Below are 15,929 nucleotides of genomic sequence, written 5' to 3' on the forward strand. Positions count from 1 at the left end.
CTCTATACAAAGGTTTTCCCAAAATTTCATGGAAAATGTGTTATGAAGCAAAACTGGGTGGGTTTAAAAAATTGTACTTATATGTGTATGTTTTATTGTTTTAAAGATTTTTATTTATTTATTTGAGAGGTAGAATCATGGACAGACAGAGGGAGAGACAGAGAAAGGTCTTGCCTCCTTTTCAGTTCCTGTCTTGCCCCCTGAGTTCTGTTCTTACCTTTCTTCCTCCCTCATTTCCTAGCTGTATTGGCTGTTGTCACCCACAGTGGCAGACTTTCAGCCACGGCACTTTTTTTTTTTTTTTTTTTTTTTTTTTTTTGACAGGCAGAGTGGACAGTGAGAGAGAGACAGACAGAGAGAAAGGTCTTCCTTTTTCGTTGGTTCACCCTCCAAGGGCTGCTGCAGCCGGCGCACTGCGCTGATCCCATGGCAGGAGCCAGGTGCTTCTCCTGGTCCCCCATGCGGGTGCAGGGCCCAAGCACTTGGGCCATCCTCCACTGCACTCCCTGGCCACAGCAGAGAGCTGGCCTGGAAGAGGGGCAGCCGGGACTAGAACCCTGTGTGCCAGCGCCGCAGGCAGAGGATTAGCCTAGTGAGCCGCAGCGCCGGCCTAAGCCACGGCACTTTCCAGATCTGTCACTTTGTAGAAGTCCTCTCCTGAGCTGCAAGTCTGTTTATTGGACTTCCTGTAGCCTTCCCAGGTGCGGTGGGACCTGCGACTTGTCCAAATCTGCTTTCTCTGTGTCCCATTCCTGAACAAATGAAGTGATGTCATTCGAGTCTCACTTTGCTGTGAACACTCATGACCCTAGCTCTCAGAATCAAAACACATTTGAGTACTCTAATAATAGCTGTTAATGTTCTAAATGGCCATATCCATTAAGTACTATTGAGAATTTATGCCACAGAAATGCAACAGCAAATAGTATAAATATATATATATATCTCATACATGTATAAATATACAGATACATATCAGTAGGGCTGGGTGTTTAGCACAGTGGTTAAGATGCTACTTTGGGGGCCAACACTGTGGCATAGCGGGTAAAGCCTACAGTGTCACTGTCCTGAATGGGCACCAGTTCAAGTCCCGGCTGCTCCACTTCCAATCCAGCTCTCTGCTGTGGCCTGGGAAAGCAGTGAAAGATGTCCCAAGTGCTTGGGCCCCTGCACTCACACGGGAGACCTGGAAGAAGCTCCTGGCTTCGTATCAGCCCAGCTCCAGCCATTGCAGACATTTGAGGAGTGAACCAGTGGGTGGAAGACATCTCTCTCTCTCTCTCTCTCTCCCTCTCCCTCTCCCTCTCCCTGTAACTCTGCCTTTCAAATAAATAAATCATTTTTCTAAAGATGCTGCTTGGGATACTTATATCCCATGTTAGAGTGCCTGGGTTCCAGTCCTGCTCTGCTCCTGATGCCAGCTTTCTGTTCACACACACCCCAGTGGGCAGCAGTGGTGGCTCAGGTAGTTGGTCCTTGCTACCCTTGTGGAGATCTGGATTGAGTTCCTGGCTCCTGGCTTCCGCCTAGCCCAGATCTATCTTTATCTCTCTGCCATTCAAATAAAATAAAATAGATAAGTTTAACAACAAACATCTACATATTTTTCCTATAGCATTGTTAATAATAATGAAAAAATTGGAAACCACACTCCATCAACATGGAGTTGAGTAGATAAATTGTTTTCATCCTTCTGATGTAGTACAAGGGTGCTTCAAAAATTTCATGGAAAATGGAATAAGATATCTTTACTTTGGTGCAAAAGAAAAAGATTTTTAAAAGGCAGAGCAACAGAGAAACAGGCGGAGACAAAGAGGAAGATCTCTTCCATCCCCTGGTTCACACCACAGATGGCTCTGATAGCCAGGTCTGGGTCAGGCCAAAGCCAGAAGCCTGGAACTCCATCCAGGTTTTCTAAATAGTTGGCAAGGATCCAAAGACTTGGGCCATCTTCTGCTGCATTCCTGGGAGCATTAGCAGGATGCTGGATTGGAAACAGGGCGCCTGGGACTTGACCCAGCATTCCAATATGGGATGCAGGCTTCTGAAGCAGTGGCTTAACTCACTGTGTCACCAGGCAGGTCTCTAGGGCAAAGAAATTTGAAATCCGGCCAGCGCCGCGGCTCACTAGGCTAATCCTCCGCCTTGCGGCGCCGGCACACCGGGTTCTAGTCCCAGTCGGGGCGCCGGATTCTGTCTCGGTTGCCCCTCTTCCAGGCCAGCTCTCTGCTGTGGCCAGGGAGTGCAGTGGAGGATGGCCCAAGTGCTTGGGCCCTGCACCCCATGGGAGACCAGGAGAAGCACCTGGCTCCTGCCATCAGATCAGCGCGGTGCGCCAGCCACAGCACGCCAGCCGTGGCGGCCATTGGAGGGTGAACCAACGGCAAAGGAAGACCTTTCTCTCTGTCTCTTTCTCTCACTGTCCACTCTGCCTGTCAAAAAAAAAAAAAAAAAGAAATTTGAAATCCATGCATATACAGGATCTTCAAAAATTTAATGGACTATTCATTTTATGCAAAATCTATGCAGGGATTTCAAATTATTTGCATTAAAATATGTATCTTTACTTCCATTTTCTACAAACTCTGTGAAGTGATTTAAAAGAATTAAGTCTGGAGACAAAACTCCGTAGCCTGGGACAAAGTTAAGGTGCTCACCGGGTTCTAGTCCCGGTCGGGGCACCGGATTCTGTCCCGGTTGCCCCTCTTCCAGGCCAGCCCTCTGCTGTGGCCAGGGAGTGCAGTGGAGGATGGCCCAGGTGCTTGGGCCCTGCACCCCATGGGAGACCAGGAAAAGCACCTGGCTCCTGGCTCCTGCCATCGGATCAGCGCAGTGTGCCGGCCGCAGCGCGCTGGCCGCGGCGGCCATTGAAGGGTGAACCAACGGCAAAAGGAAGACCTTTCTCTCTGTCTCTCTCTCTCACTGTCCACTCTGCCTGTCAAAAAAAAAAAAAAAAAAAAAGTTAAGGTGCTCAGTGCAGCCCTGAGTGTAAACCCTTCTTGAAGTAGCATTTGGTTATAAAACGATCATCCAAATGATCCAGAGTGTTCTTAGTATTGGAAAAATTATTATAAAACTAAAATTACAAAGTGAAAATTCTCTCTGTGGAACCCTCAAGCATGCGTGCAGTGACCCACTTTGGGGACTGTTGCTTTAAGCCAGTGGCTAAATGTTGCCTGGAGTGCTTGTCAGAAAATCAGGTTCCTGCCTTAGCCTGACCCTGAAACCCCCCGGATGAGGATGGGTGGGAGCGTAAAGCTACACTGTAACAAGCACACAGAAGCTTGAGGGTTTCTGTGTCAGCAGATGAGCTAAGCAGGTCAGAGCTGCGTGAAAATCACCTTGATGAGCATGCCCCCGGCTTAGCCTGTTTTTTAATTAAGGAAACTGAGGGGGAGTCCGCTGTTTCTGTATCTCCCTGTTAGAGAGGTGTCAGCTCTGTCCTGTGCTGAGGGTCACGGGGCTCTCCACCCTCCTCACCGGGCACCTCTGGAGGTCGCAGCCCCTGTGGGCGGGGAAAAGCCCGAGTCTTCCTTGGGGGAGGGACTCGCAGGAAGGCTGTCAGGTAGAGGTCTTCTCCGGTTATTACTTTTCACTGTTTCTGTCCTCAAATGTTTAGGAACCAAAAATGTGCCACCACTTACTTTTTCTCCTGTCATTCTAAAAAAAAAATTGTTATATGCTAGTCCTATATTTATTTGCTTCTATGATTCTGAGTTGATAAATTAGTTGATAAAGATTCTTGATGGCCAGCACCATGGCTCACTAGGCTAATCCTCCGCCTGCGGCGCCAGCACCCTGGGTTCTAGTCCCGGTCGGGGCGCCAGATTCTGTCCCGGTTGCTCCTCTTCCAGTCCAGCTTGGGAGTGCAGTGGGAGTGCAGTGGAGGATGGCCCAAGTGCTTGGGCCCTACACCCGCATAGGAGACCAGGAGAAGCACCTGGCTGCTGGCTTCGGATCAGCGTAGTGTGCCCGCCACAGCAGCCATTGGGGGGTGAACCAACAGAAAAGGAAAATCTTTCTCTCTGTCTCTCTCTCTCACTGTCCACTCTGCCTGTCAAAAAAAAAAAAAAAAAAAAAGATAAGTTTGTGTTGGTGTTAAAGCAGTCACAAGGTTGCATGTTATTCTGTTTTTAAAAATGATGGCTTTGGGCCGGCGCCATGGCTCAGTAGGCTAATCCTCCACCTTGCGGCGCCGGCACACCGGGTTCTAGTCCTGGTCGAGGCACCGGATTCTGTCTCGGTTGCCCCTCTTCCAGGCCAGCTCTCTGCTGTGGCCGGGGAGAGCAGTGGAGGATGGCCCAAGTGCTTGGGTCCTGCACCCCATGGGAGACCAGGAGAAGCACCTGGCTCCTGCCTTCGGATCAGTGCGGCGCTGGTCGCAGCACGCCAGCCGCGGCAACCATTGGAGGGTGAACCAACGGCAAAGGAAGACCTTTCTCTCTGTCTCTCTCTCTCACTGTCCACTCTGCCTGTAAAAAAAAAAAAAAAAAAAAAAAAAAAGATGGGTTTGGACAGTCAGCCTTGGATAGAGTTGTTCCAAGTAATGGTGACTTTTAGCACCTAGTATTTCCAGGAGTGGATATTCTTGACCCTTCACCTCCAGGGTGCATATGATGATCTGAAACAGTTGTTATACCTCTAATATTTTAATGCCAACTGCCTAGTAAACTTGATCTGGTCACTGAGTGGGGTGCAGATTATCTGCTAAGATGGATTCCAGTCAACCTTGAACTTGCCTGTAGAGGGAGTTCACAGCTGGCAAGTATTTCGGTGTGCCCAAGAAATAATGACCATCCCTAGATAGTGTTTCTGACTCCCTGTCCAGGCCCCTTATGCCTCACAGAAATCATCATCCCTTCCAATAATGAAACTTAGAGGATATGATTCATGGACTGTGAGTTCTACGGGATACTCTCTCTCTTTCAAATGCTATCTTCAGCTGCCTCAGAAGTTTGGGTGGAACATTCATGCACGTGGTCTCAGGACTTCCAGGTCCTTTCTGCCTGATCCTATGCACACTTCACTAATACAAGCTGCAAACATTTCACTCGAAGCCGTGTCAGCCCCACCAGAGGCCAGGCCTTCCTCCTTCACGCAGGTCAGTATGGCAACTATGAAGAAACTTCAGAAAAGTTCATGTCAAAGAATTACAGGATGAGTTTATTTTTGATGCAAAAAAATTGAAATCTCTGGATATGGGGGTTCATTAAAAAGTTCTTGGAAAATGCATATTATGAAAGAACTATGCATGCATTTCTAAATTTTCTGGCAACAAAATAGACTTATCTTTGAATTCCACTTCCCACGAACTTTTTGTAGTACATACCTGACACTAGCAAGGTAGTGGCAGCCAAGACAGACATGAATCCACCTTCATGGGGTTTGCACATAGGTGGGGAAGGGGCAGGTATTGAAACGGAAGCCAGCAGAGTGCTGTGTGAGGGGATACCCTGGAGGTGGGTGGTTCCTGGTTAGACACTAAGGTGTTCGAAGACCATTCATTGTGAGAATGAATGGGAGGGTGGACGGGAGATCACGTTAAGTATGTGCTGACCAGCCCTCCCTGGAGGATGCTATCTTACATCTCCCCATCCCATAATTCCTCCAGAGCAAGGACCCCAAAGGAATGTGTTGGGGACCCCAAGAAGCTGTCTGTTCACTGTCCTGGTGTCCTTGGTGGCACCTTGGTCGGAGGAAGCCTCCAGGTGGTCTCTGTCCGCAGATTGGGAAGTCCACAGGAGAGGAAGGAGGCCCAAGGGTGGGGTTGAGCTCTGTAGGCTGTCAAGTGAGTAGCCAGCATGGTTTTATCACATAGGGTCAGAAACTTCCCTGCCACTACTAATCTGGTTCAGAGTTACGTATTCGGGGAAATACAGCATTCTGGCTCACCTCTTCACTTCATTTTCTTACAGCTCTTGGCTGAGTCCTGAACTCTTGCGGGATTTATCTGAGCACACAAAGCACTTGGAAAAGCCAAATATGTGTTTCAGAACGTCATTGTTCTACTTCCCAATTCACTCTTATTTACTTCCCCCCATTATCTTTAGATTGTTTAATTTTATATCTAAAAATGCAGAGGAGCTCAAGGAAAGCGTAAAGGTGGCTTTGCATTGACTGTCTCCTCTCACTGTTGATGTCTGTTGCCATCCAGTGGTTATGATGAAAATATCCAGCCTCTACTTCTTAACCCCTTCTCAATCCGCATGATTTGAAAGTTAAAAGTAAGGCCCTTGGATTTTGATGTAAGAAAAATGTATTAACTTGCCATTCATGTTTTCCTTGGACAATCACAAGGATGGAGTTTCAAAAATACCTGTAAATGCATAGCTTAGTTTTGACCAGAATTCATTTTTTTATTTTTTTAAGATTTATTTATTTATTTATTTGAAAGTCAGAGTTACACAGAGAGAGAAGGAGAGGGCAAAGAGAGAGAGAGAGAGAGAGAGAGAGATCTTCCACCTGCTGGTTCTCTCCCCAGTTGGCCACAACAGCTGGAGCTGAGCCAACCTGAAGCCAGGAGCCAGGAGTTTCGTCCAGGTCTCTCACATGGGTGCAGGGGCCCAAGGACTTGGGCATCTTCTGCTTTCCCAGGCCATAGCAGAGAGCTGGATAGGAAGTGGAGCAGCCGGCACTCAAACCCATGCCCATATGGGATGCCAGCAGTGCAGGCAGCAGCTTTACCTGCTAAGCCACAGCACCGGCCCCCAGAATTCATTTTAAGTAGACCACTTGACATCTACCAAAATATAGAATGTAATCCCAAGTAGAATTTTTGAACTGTAGTTTCCTACTGCTTGGGGTGTGGGGAGTCAACAGTTCCTTTCAAGTTGAAGTTGAAGGTTGAGGTGCAGTCAGTTAGTTGTTACTGGTGATACCAAGACCCAGGATTCGACATCTCCCAACTCACACAGTGTCCTTTCCCAACTAAATTGATTTCCAAGTAGTTGACTTGCTTTTCAGAAAACTTAAATGCTTATCTTGGCCTGTTTTCTGTTGCTGTAGCAAAATATCTGAGGCTGGGTACTTTAAAAAGAAAAGAAGTCTACATAGCTCACAGTTCTGGCGGTTCAAGAGCATGGCACCAATATTCGCTGAGATCTGGTGAGGGCCTATGCAGGAACCATAAGTGGTATATGTGGAAGAGAGATTCAGGAGAGGGGCCAGGCTCCCTTATTGCAACTCATTCTCACATGAGCTAACCAGGCTTTTTAAAAAAGATTTGTTTTATTTGAAAGAGTTACAGAGAGAGAGAGACACAGAGAGAGGTCTTTCATCTGCTGGTTCACTCCCCAAGTGGCCACAATGGCCAGAGCTGAGCTGATCTGAAGCCAGGAGCCAGGAGCCAGGAGCTTCTTCTGGGTCTCCCACACGGTTGCAGGGGCCCAAGGAGTTGGGTCATCTTCTACTGCTTTCCCAGGCCACAGCAGAGAGCTGGATGGGAAGTAGAGCCTCTGGGACTCAAACCAGCGCCTCTATGGGATGCCAGGACTGCAGGCTGGAGCTTTAACTTTGCGGCCCCATTATAAGAACTACATTAGTCCCTTCTTAAGGTAGCACTCTCCAGTGACTTAGTGACATTCAGAGACCCACTTCTTAAATATTCTATCACCTCACCTCAATACTGCCACACTGAAAATCAAACTTCTGGCGCATAAACTTTTTGTTTTATCTTGGAGAGGAAGACACACACACACATACACACACACACACACAGAGGGATGGGGAGGTGCTCCTGTCTGCTGTGGTTCATTCTCCAAGCACTAACAATGGCCTGGACTGTGCCAGTTCCAAAGCCAGAATGGGGATGCAGTCTAGGGCTTCCAGCTGGACAGCAGGAGCCCAATTACTTGAGCCATCGTCACTGCCTCCCAAGGTCTTCCCCACAGAGAGCTGGAGTCAGAAACCAGAGGTAGGAATCAAACCCCGGTGCTCCAGTCTCTTAACTGCTACCTTCAACAGACAAACCAATTTCAGAGCACTTTTCTGTAGCTAGTTTATTTAGAATTTGGAGATTTAAGATGAAGTATCGTGAATGTGTGTGCATGAAAATAGTTTAATAGGCTGCCGCTGCAGCTCACTAGGCTAATCCTCCGCCCGCAGCACGCTGGCACCCCCGGTTCTAGTCCCGGTCAGGGCACCGGATTCTGTCCCGGTTGCCCCTCTTCCAGGCCAGCTCTCTGCTGTGGCCAGGGAGTGCAGTGGAGGATGGCCCAAGTGCTTGGGCCCCTGCACCCCATGGGAGACCAGGAGAAGCACCCGGCTCCTGGCTTTGGATCGGCGCAGCGCCGGCCGTAGCGGCCATTTGGGCGGTGAATCAATGCAAGGAAGACCTTTATCTCTGTCTCTTTCTCACTAACTCTGCCTGTCAAAAAATTTTAAAAAATTAGTTTAATAAAAGTACACATCATGTGCAGCTGGGTCATAGCCAATCAGCTAGAAATTCAGTCCAGTCTCCTGCAAAGCTTTTAATTAAAAAAAAAAATTCAGCTCAGTCAATTGATAGTTGAATTAATTTTATATAGAATTATATTTTTCTCAAATACTAGAAATAAACAATGGATTCTAGGTAATTGTGATAGAATTAAAATAATGTCACTGTCAATTTGCTTCTCCTATTTTCTTCATCTTTTTTCTCTGTGGGATCCATATTTTTATGCCTTTTCTTAGTCCTCTGAAAACAGAATCCTAACATTTTGAATAGATTTTGTGTATTCTACTAGTATGTGCCATACTCGCAAAGCCAAAAGTCCTGACTTTGACCTTGATTCCTCAGGCCTCCCATGTTTACATTCTGGGTCTGGAGGAGGCCGCATCTTTCCCTCCGAGCATTAAAAGTACAGAAGGCCTTGTTGGTGGGGCAGTCTGGGAGCCAGAGTCCTTCGGGAAAGTCACCTTTTGCGTTTCAGCTTTACTTCTCCTGTCACATCTGCACTGAGGCACATAAGATCATTCAGCTGAACTGTAAGTTTTCTGTCTTTCGCCAAGTGTAATATGGGAACGGTCCCTGCAGTCCGTGTGAAGCCCATTCTGTAACTGGGAAAGATAATACTGGCTCGCCCACGGTGTTGAGTTGTTGCTGGAAGAGGTTACACTGTCAGTGATGTGTCTCCCAGCCCTCCCCACACCTGGGAGGGCTAATTCTGACCAGTAGAAGCGAGTGGTGGTGACGCACGTCACGTCTGAGATGCAGTGGGGAGATAGGTGTTCTTGTGCCTTTTCCTCCTTCACGGTCCTAGAGCAAGGGGCTGGCAAAGGGACAGGAGCCTGGTGCTCACTGCCTGCGCAGCAGGACTCCCACAGTTAGCCCGAAGTCAATCCTTCCCACAGCAGCCACCGGAACTTGGGTCCCATGCTGCTGTAGCCAGCATCATCAGGATGCTGGAATGTGAGGTTGAGAGGGAAGAGCTGTAGTTGGAATGTCTGCAGGGGCCTCTGACCTGCTGTGGCATCATTTCATAGACTTCTTCTTATCTCGACAACTTTCTCCTTTGCTGGTGCTGATCAGCCCTGCTGCTAGCGATACTGGTGTAGTAATTCTAAGCAGATTTTGTAAATGACAGTCTTGCCCTCAAGATATTTTACTGATACTCTGTGAAATGGTCTCATAAAACCGTACAACTCTTTAATAGCCACGAGATGAGGAGCTGGTTGGTGCCTGTTGGAAACCAGAGCAATCCCTGGGAGAACTGGAGATGGCCCTCTGTCTAGGGCTAGCCCCAGGCAAAAGTAGGAAACAGGTCAGGTGTCTTCAGATCCCACTCCTGGCTCCCCAACTAAGGTATTCCCAAGCCTACACGCTGTCCCTTAGCCACTCAAGGCCCCACTTGGGACCCCAGTGCCCCTGGGTATTTCTGCTTCCCCTTTGAAACACACATGTCCTATATCCTGTTTCTTTGGGGTGCCTCATGCTCTCCATTTTTCTGAGCGTCCAGTGCAGGCTTCGTTTGACAAACCAGTTCTTTGTTGTGGGTGTGTGAGCCAGTGTGTTAATCTTCCCCCCACAGCAGGGCTAGATCCTAGGTGGTCAGGAGCAAAGCCCATTGCTTTATTCAGAATATCCTCGACAGTTAAGTATCAGGAAACTCTCCCGAACCTCGTCTGAGCCAGATTGCTCAGTTATAAATTCCAACCAGAGATGTACGAGGGGGGCTCCATCCTAGTGGGGGAGACAAGGCTCACTGTTACGCGGGCAGCATAGAATGGAGCTGTTCTCATTGGAACTTTCCACCGTGCTTCGGTGGCCTGTGACCTGCTCTGTTCTCAAAGGACTGGGGTCTACAATGAGAATCGGAGCAGCTGCAACCTGAACCTGTGCCCAAGGTCCTCACCCCCTCAGCAGCCCCTTGTCTGGATTTCTGAGTGTGCTTTTGGCTGCACATTCCCCGTTCTACTGAGACACATCATGGGTCAACTGGATTTGGGATCTTAGCTCCCCAGTTATTACTAGCTGTGAGACTTTGGGCAAGTTAACCTGTGTTTCAATTTTTCGATCGCTTCCAAGAGGGTAACAGTACCTACAGCATAGGATTCTTTTTTTTTTTTTTTTTTTTCTTTGACCGGCAGAGTAGACAGTGAGAGAGAGAGACAGAGAGGGTCTTCCTTTGCCGTTGGTTCATCCTCCAATGGCCGCCGCAGCCAGTGCACCGCGCTGATCCGATGGCAGGAGCCAGGTGCTTCTCCTGGTCTCCCATGGGGTGCAGGGCCCAAGCACGTGGGCCATCCTCCACTGCACTCCCGGTCCACAGCAGAGAGCTGGCCTGGAAGAGGGGCAACTGAGACAGAATCCGGCGCCCCGACCAGGACTAGAACCCGGTGTGCCGGCGCCACAAGGCGGAGGATTAGCCTAGTGAGCCGCGGCGCCGGCCATAGGATTCTTAATAGGGTTAACTGAGACAATTTGGGTTAAGAACCTACCCTCTCATTTGACTGCTATTTAAGTATTTGTGTTAACAATAGTTATACAATGAAATGGGGCTCTGGAAGAATCTAATTCAGTTACTCATTTATTGCAGGAATATTTCCTGCAACATGACAACATACAAAAAGTATGCAGGAGATGGAGTTAAAAGATAAATTTATTTTGATGCAAACATTTTTGATATCTGTGCATAATTTTTCCATAATATGCATTTTATGGAACTTTTAAAGCCTCCTCATATACATTAATCAGATTTCAGTAAGTTTACAGTTTCTATGTCACAGTTTTAGGAAGTGTACTTGATCTTATGAATAAATTCTTTCCCAAGCATATTGAGGAACAGATTGGCACTGGGGAGCTTCCCTAAAGCCAGTTCACCCAATTTGCCACCTTCTGTAGAGTGTTGTTTTCAGTGTATAGATGTCTTGGCCCAACTCTAAATATCCCAAAATATAATTTTTCGCCGTAATGTCTGTAAATCAATTTTTCTTTCTTTGTAGCCCCCAAACATCCATCCAGGGTTGGCCACCACCGAGTTCACCCCATGTGTTATCCGGGTGCTCTTGGTACCTACAGCTCCATTTGCTGTCCCTTCTCAGTGCAGGCATTCTGTGAGCTCTGTTCCTCACAGCATACTGCAGTAACACACCCCCAAATCTCACCTACTCAACAAGCATTTATTTTTAGCTCCCCCAGAAGCCTCATGTTAGTTGGTGGGGGCTTCCCTTTGTTTGGTTACAAGGGATCTAAGCTGCCTCCCTCCCCTGCTGCTGAATATCAACAGATTAAGGACATTTCAGGTCCCCAAACCAAGGGGCACGAGAGCTCCAGGTGCACACCAGCTCTGACAAGCCGCTACCTGGGAAGAACACCTGCCACTCTATCTCACGGTTCATTGGCCAGAATTAGTAACCACTCTGCCCATCATCATGCGTGGGGCACACTGGAAATGGGATGAGCGTTAAGTCCGTGTCACAGGCCTCCTGCACAAGGCTGTCTCCTTTTAGCTTTTCATAGCACTTGGCACCCGACGTATGCTCTGTGCATTTGTTTACTGCTGGTCTCTCCCAGTGAGACTTTCAGCTTTTTGCCGTCACAGCCTTCTGTTCACTGCTGGATCTCAGGTGTCTACCATGATGCTTAGTAAGTAGCAGGACTCAACACACATTTAATAAACAAGTGGATGGTGATGCCAGACATCTAGATGAAGTTGCCAAAACACATTATAAAATATTATTGTATCTCGGCATGTTTTATATAGCTTGTGCTTTTTTTTTCCAAGAGCTCATGTAAGTGTTACTGAGCCCAGTGAAAGGTTAAAGAATAATAGGCCAATTAGGAAGAGAACATTGTACACGGATCACCCACCGCTGCCCATAGAGAGCATCTACCTCTTGGTTGTGCAGTCCTGGAGTGATCAGCCTGTGAAAGGGAAATGTAGTCTCAGAGAAAGGTGCTCTTTGAGGGTCAGCTGACATAGTCAGTGACAGATTCGAGCTGACAGAGCAGAAGGGGACGACACTATAGACCTGTGCCCAGCCTTCTCTTTGTTGAGCTGAGCCTGTTGAAACTGCACAAGACCAGTCTACTGAAACTTTATAACCCCCAGTGAAATGGAAAGCCTTCTGCAGAGAATGGTTCTTGCTATCCCCAATACAGCAGGCCCTAAGAAAAAGCAAGGTTTGTCTTGAAAGTTGGTGTGGAAACAAGCAGCATTATGTAGTGATGAAACATAACCTCTAGAACAAGGAAGATTTGAGTTTGAACCTGGGTTTACCACTTACTGACCTAAATCTCCCAAACCTTATGTGTAAAACGTGGCTAATAATTCCTACTCCCAAGAATCATAATGGGATTTAGATTGAATGATGCTTCTAAGCCTCTTACATTGGGAGGGGAACTCGCATGTTGTAAATGACAGCATTGGTTATCTCATTCCATAATTGGATTGTTTATGGAAAATGGAATTGGAAGTTAAGTGTATTTTGGTGCAAAATATGTTTAATTCCATGCATGGCTTTTTTCATAATGTGGAATCTTCCATGAACTCCTTGCAGCTGCTGCCTGTGTCCATATTGCAGTTGGTAATGGATGTTACTCAAGTATGCAAGAGGCTTGAGGCAGCACAAGGGGTCGGTCTCAGAGAGCAGCCCGGGGCCTGCTGTGTGAGGAGCCCGTGGAACATGGCAGCCTTGCCCTGCAGCTGAGCCCCGGAAGCAGCTCAGCCTTCCCTGTGAGACTCACCACTCCTGTTCCCCAGAACGCGGAGGCTCTGGGTGAGCTGCTTCATCCCCATCTGGCGTGGAGCTCACCTGCCCCAGCTCACCTCGGGGTGAGCTCACAGGGGGCAGGCGAGCAGGACTGTTTTCTCACAACATGGAAGGATGCCCATGCCTGCAGAAGTAACCACTGGGATCACTTCCCTTGGCAAAAAAACAACAAAACCCTGAATTCAGGGTAAGCTTGAAGTGTGACAGCCTCCTGGTCCCCCACTTCCCAAAGGGAAAGTTTACACAGAGTTCATCCTTGTGATTCATTTGTATGGAGATCCACCTTGTGAACCATTAGGCACTCCCTTGTGTTAGAGAGAGACAGGACAAGAGCTCCCACCTGCTCTGCTGGTTCGCTCCCCAAATACCTGCAACACTGGTTGATACTGGGCCAGGCTGAAGCTGGAAGCCAGGAATTGGTTGTGGGTCCCCCAGGTGGATGGCAGGGACCCAACTGCTTGAGTCATCACTACTGCTGGAACTGGGCCTCTACCTCGGCTCTGGTCTGAGACATGGGCATCCCAGCTGCCCGTTGTAACTGCTGGGCCAGAGGCTCTCCCCCCATTAGATTTTTTAAGGAATATTTGAAATAACATTTTGTCAGCAACACTTAATTACATTCTCCCAGTGATCAACACAGAATCGTCCCTTTACAGCAGCCTCAGCCAGTGCCATTTCTCACAAAAAGCCCTCCCATTTTTGTTACGCATCCCGCGTATCCCACGTGGGCAGTCAGCTTTGGTGTGCTTCCAATTCAGGGCAGTCCTTTGTCTGCCCAGGCCCCTGCAGGCAGGTGCACTGGCAGCAGGCAGCGGGTAGGGTTCACGCAGCAGTTTTGTCTCTGTGCACAGAGATTTCTTATAACAAGTTGCTTGTTCGGTGCATTTTGCTTAATCTCCTTTGTCCCCTTTTCCATGCTTCCAAAACTGTGCACCAACATACGCAAAAAATCCACACGAGGCATTTCACAAGCACGTACAAAGAATTGTCTGCCAAGAAATAGTTTGTATTTTAATCATCCTTGAAAGAAGAGGAGGTCAGAGTTGGCCCTTCCAATGCTGAACTCTCATTGATGATTTGAAATCCATACTCACGCTTCTGTTTCTCAAACTGTGTTAAATAGATTAGAGAGAGTGGTGTAGAGAAAAGAGAATGTGAACAAAATCTGTTACCTCCATGTTATCACATTGGTTTTGTCCACTATGGGGGAAGCTTTTTAAAATTCTTACAGCCTTCAAGATATTATATTTCCCCTCTAAATGCTTCTGTGTCCATCTCTAAAAAGAGGAACTTTTTTTTCATATAGCCACATGACATTATTATCACATCCATTGAAAAAGTACCTCAACAAATCCGATGCCCATTTCATATCCAAATTCCTCCAAGAATCCTCCAAATGTTTTTTTTTTTTCCTACTTCAGTTGGTTTGTTTTAATCAATGAATGAGCAATTATCTCTGAGCTTCTGTTTTTCCACTGTGTATAATAGAACCTTGAGCAGCGGAAAGTTCTCTTAGACTGGTGTTTGATAATCAGATGCATGTATTTCTTTTATTCCCCTTATTTTATTATGAAACTTTTGCAACATGCAGAATGGTTGATAAGATTCTTCTGTGAACACCTGCTTACAGAATTTTATGTTTAATTCTCTTCCTGACTCCCATGACTGACACTAGACAATTTCTAAACCTCAGACTTTGTGGGACAGCAAGTGAATCTTTCTGTGGCTCCCTTTTAGGTGGCAATGGAATGCTGTTTTTGCAAAGCGAATGGATAATATGCTGATTACTTTGCATGGCTTATAAATTCTGAGAGTGTTAGGGTACTTCAAAAAGTTTTGTGCACAATGGAACTAAAAGATAAATTGGGGCAGGCATTTGGCCTGGCGCTGGTGAAGACAGCCATGCCCTGCATCGGAGCGCCTGGGTTGGGTAACTGCTCAGCTTCCTGCTAATGCACACCCTGCTGCTGACTTGGGCAGTGCTGATGGCTCAGGTGGTTGGGTTCCCGCCACCAAAGAGGGAGCCCTGGACTGAGCTACCCACTCTGAGCTTTGCTGGGGCCTGCCCAACTCTTTTTGGGGCATTTGGAGAGTGAAGCTCTATATTGGAGTGTGCTCACTCCCTTTCTCTCTCTCTCTTTCTCTCTGCCTCTCAAATAAATTTTTTTAAAAAGTTTTTTTAAAGAAGAAAAAAGAGAAGTTTATTATTTTGGTGCCCCAAGTTTTGAAATCCATGCATTCAAAGAGTCTTTGCAAAGCTCATGGAAAATGCATGTTACAACAAACTCTGGGGGCCGGTGCTGTGGTGCAGCAGGTAAAGCCCCAGTCTGCAGTGCCAGCATTCCATACGGGCACGGATTCAAGTCCCGGCTGCTTCACTTCCAACCCAGCTCTCTGCTGTGGCCTGGAAAAGCAGTAGAAGATGGCCCAAGTCCTCGGGACCGTGCACCCACGTGGGAGGCCCAGAAGAAGCACCTGGCTCCTGGCTTCGGATCGGCGCAGTTCCGTCTGTTGCAGCTAACTGGGGAGTGAACCAGCAGACGGAAGACCTCTCTCTCTCTGCCTGTGCTTCTCTGTAACTCTGCCTTTAAAATAAATAAATAAATCTTAAAAAAAAAAAAAAAACTATGCATAGACCTCAGAACTCGTTTATCCTTGAATCCATTTTCCCACAAACTTTTTGAAGTGCCTGCATATCATGGAGCCTGACTTTCAGTAGACAGTGCTTCCTAGAGAGC

The 15,929-nt window shown here is 47.4% G+C and overlaps 1 protein-coding gene and 1 long non-coding RNA gene across 2 annotated transcripts in view; both read left to right on the forward strand.

The window, feature by feature from the left end:
- The window catches only part of RTN1 (reticulon 1), a 264,833-nt gene that overhangs the window by 152,396 nt on the left and 96,508 nt on the right, over nucleotides 1-15,929 (forward strand). The gene's annotated exons all lie outside the window — the stretch shown is intronic.
- Nucleotides 301-15,814, forward strand: LOC138847196 (uncharacterized). The gene is made up of 2 exons (XR_011384853.1): nucleotides 301-2,649; nucleotides 2,968-15,814. It is a non-coding gene; the product is annotated as an uncharacterized lncRNA (long non-coding RNA).

Source organism: Oryctolagus cuniculus, chromosome 20, assembly GCF_964237555.1.
Source record: "Oryctolagus cuniculus chromosome 20, mOryCun1.1, whole genome shotgun sequence".
Lineage (NCBI taxonomy): Eukaryota > Metazoa > Chordata > Mammalia > Lagomorpha > Leporidae > Oryctolagus > Oryctolagus cuniculus.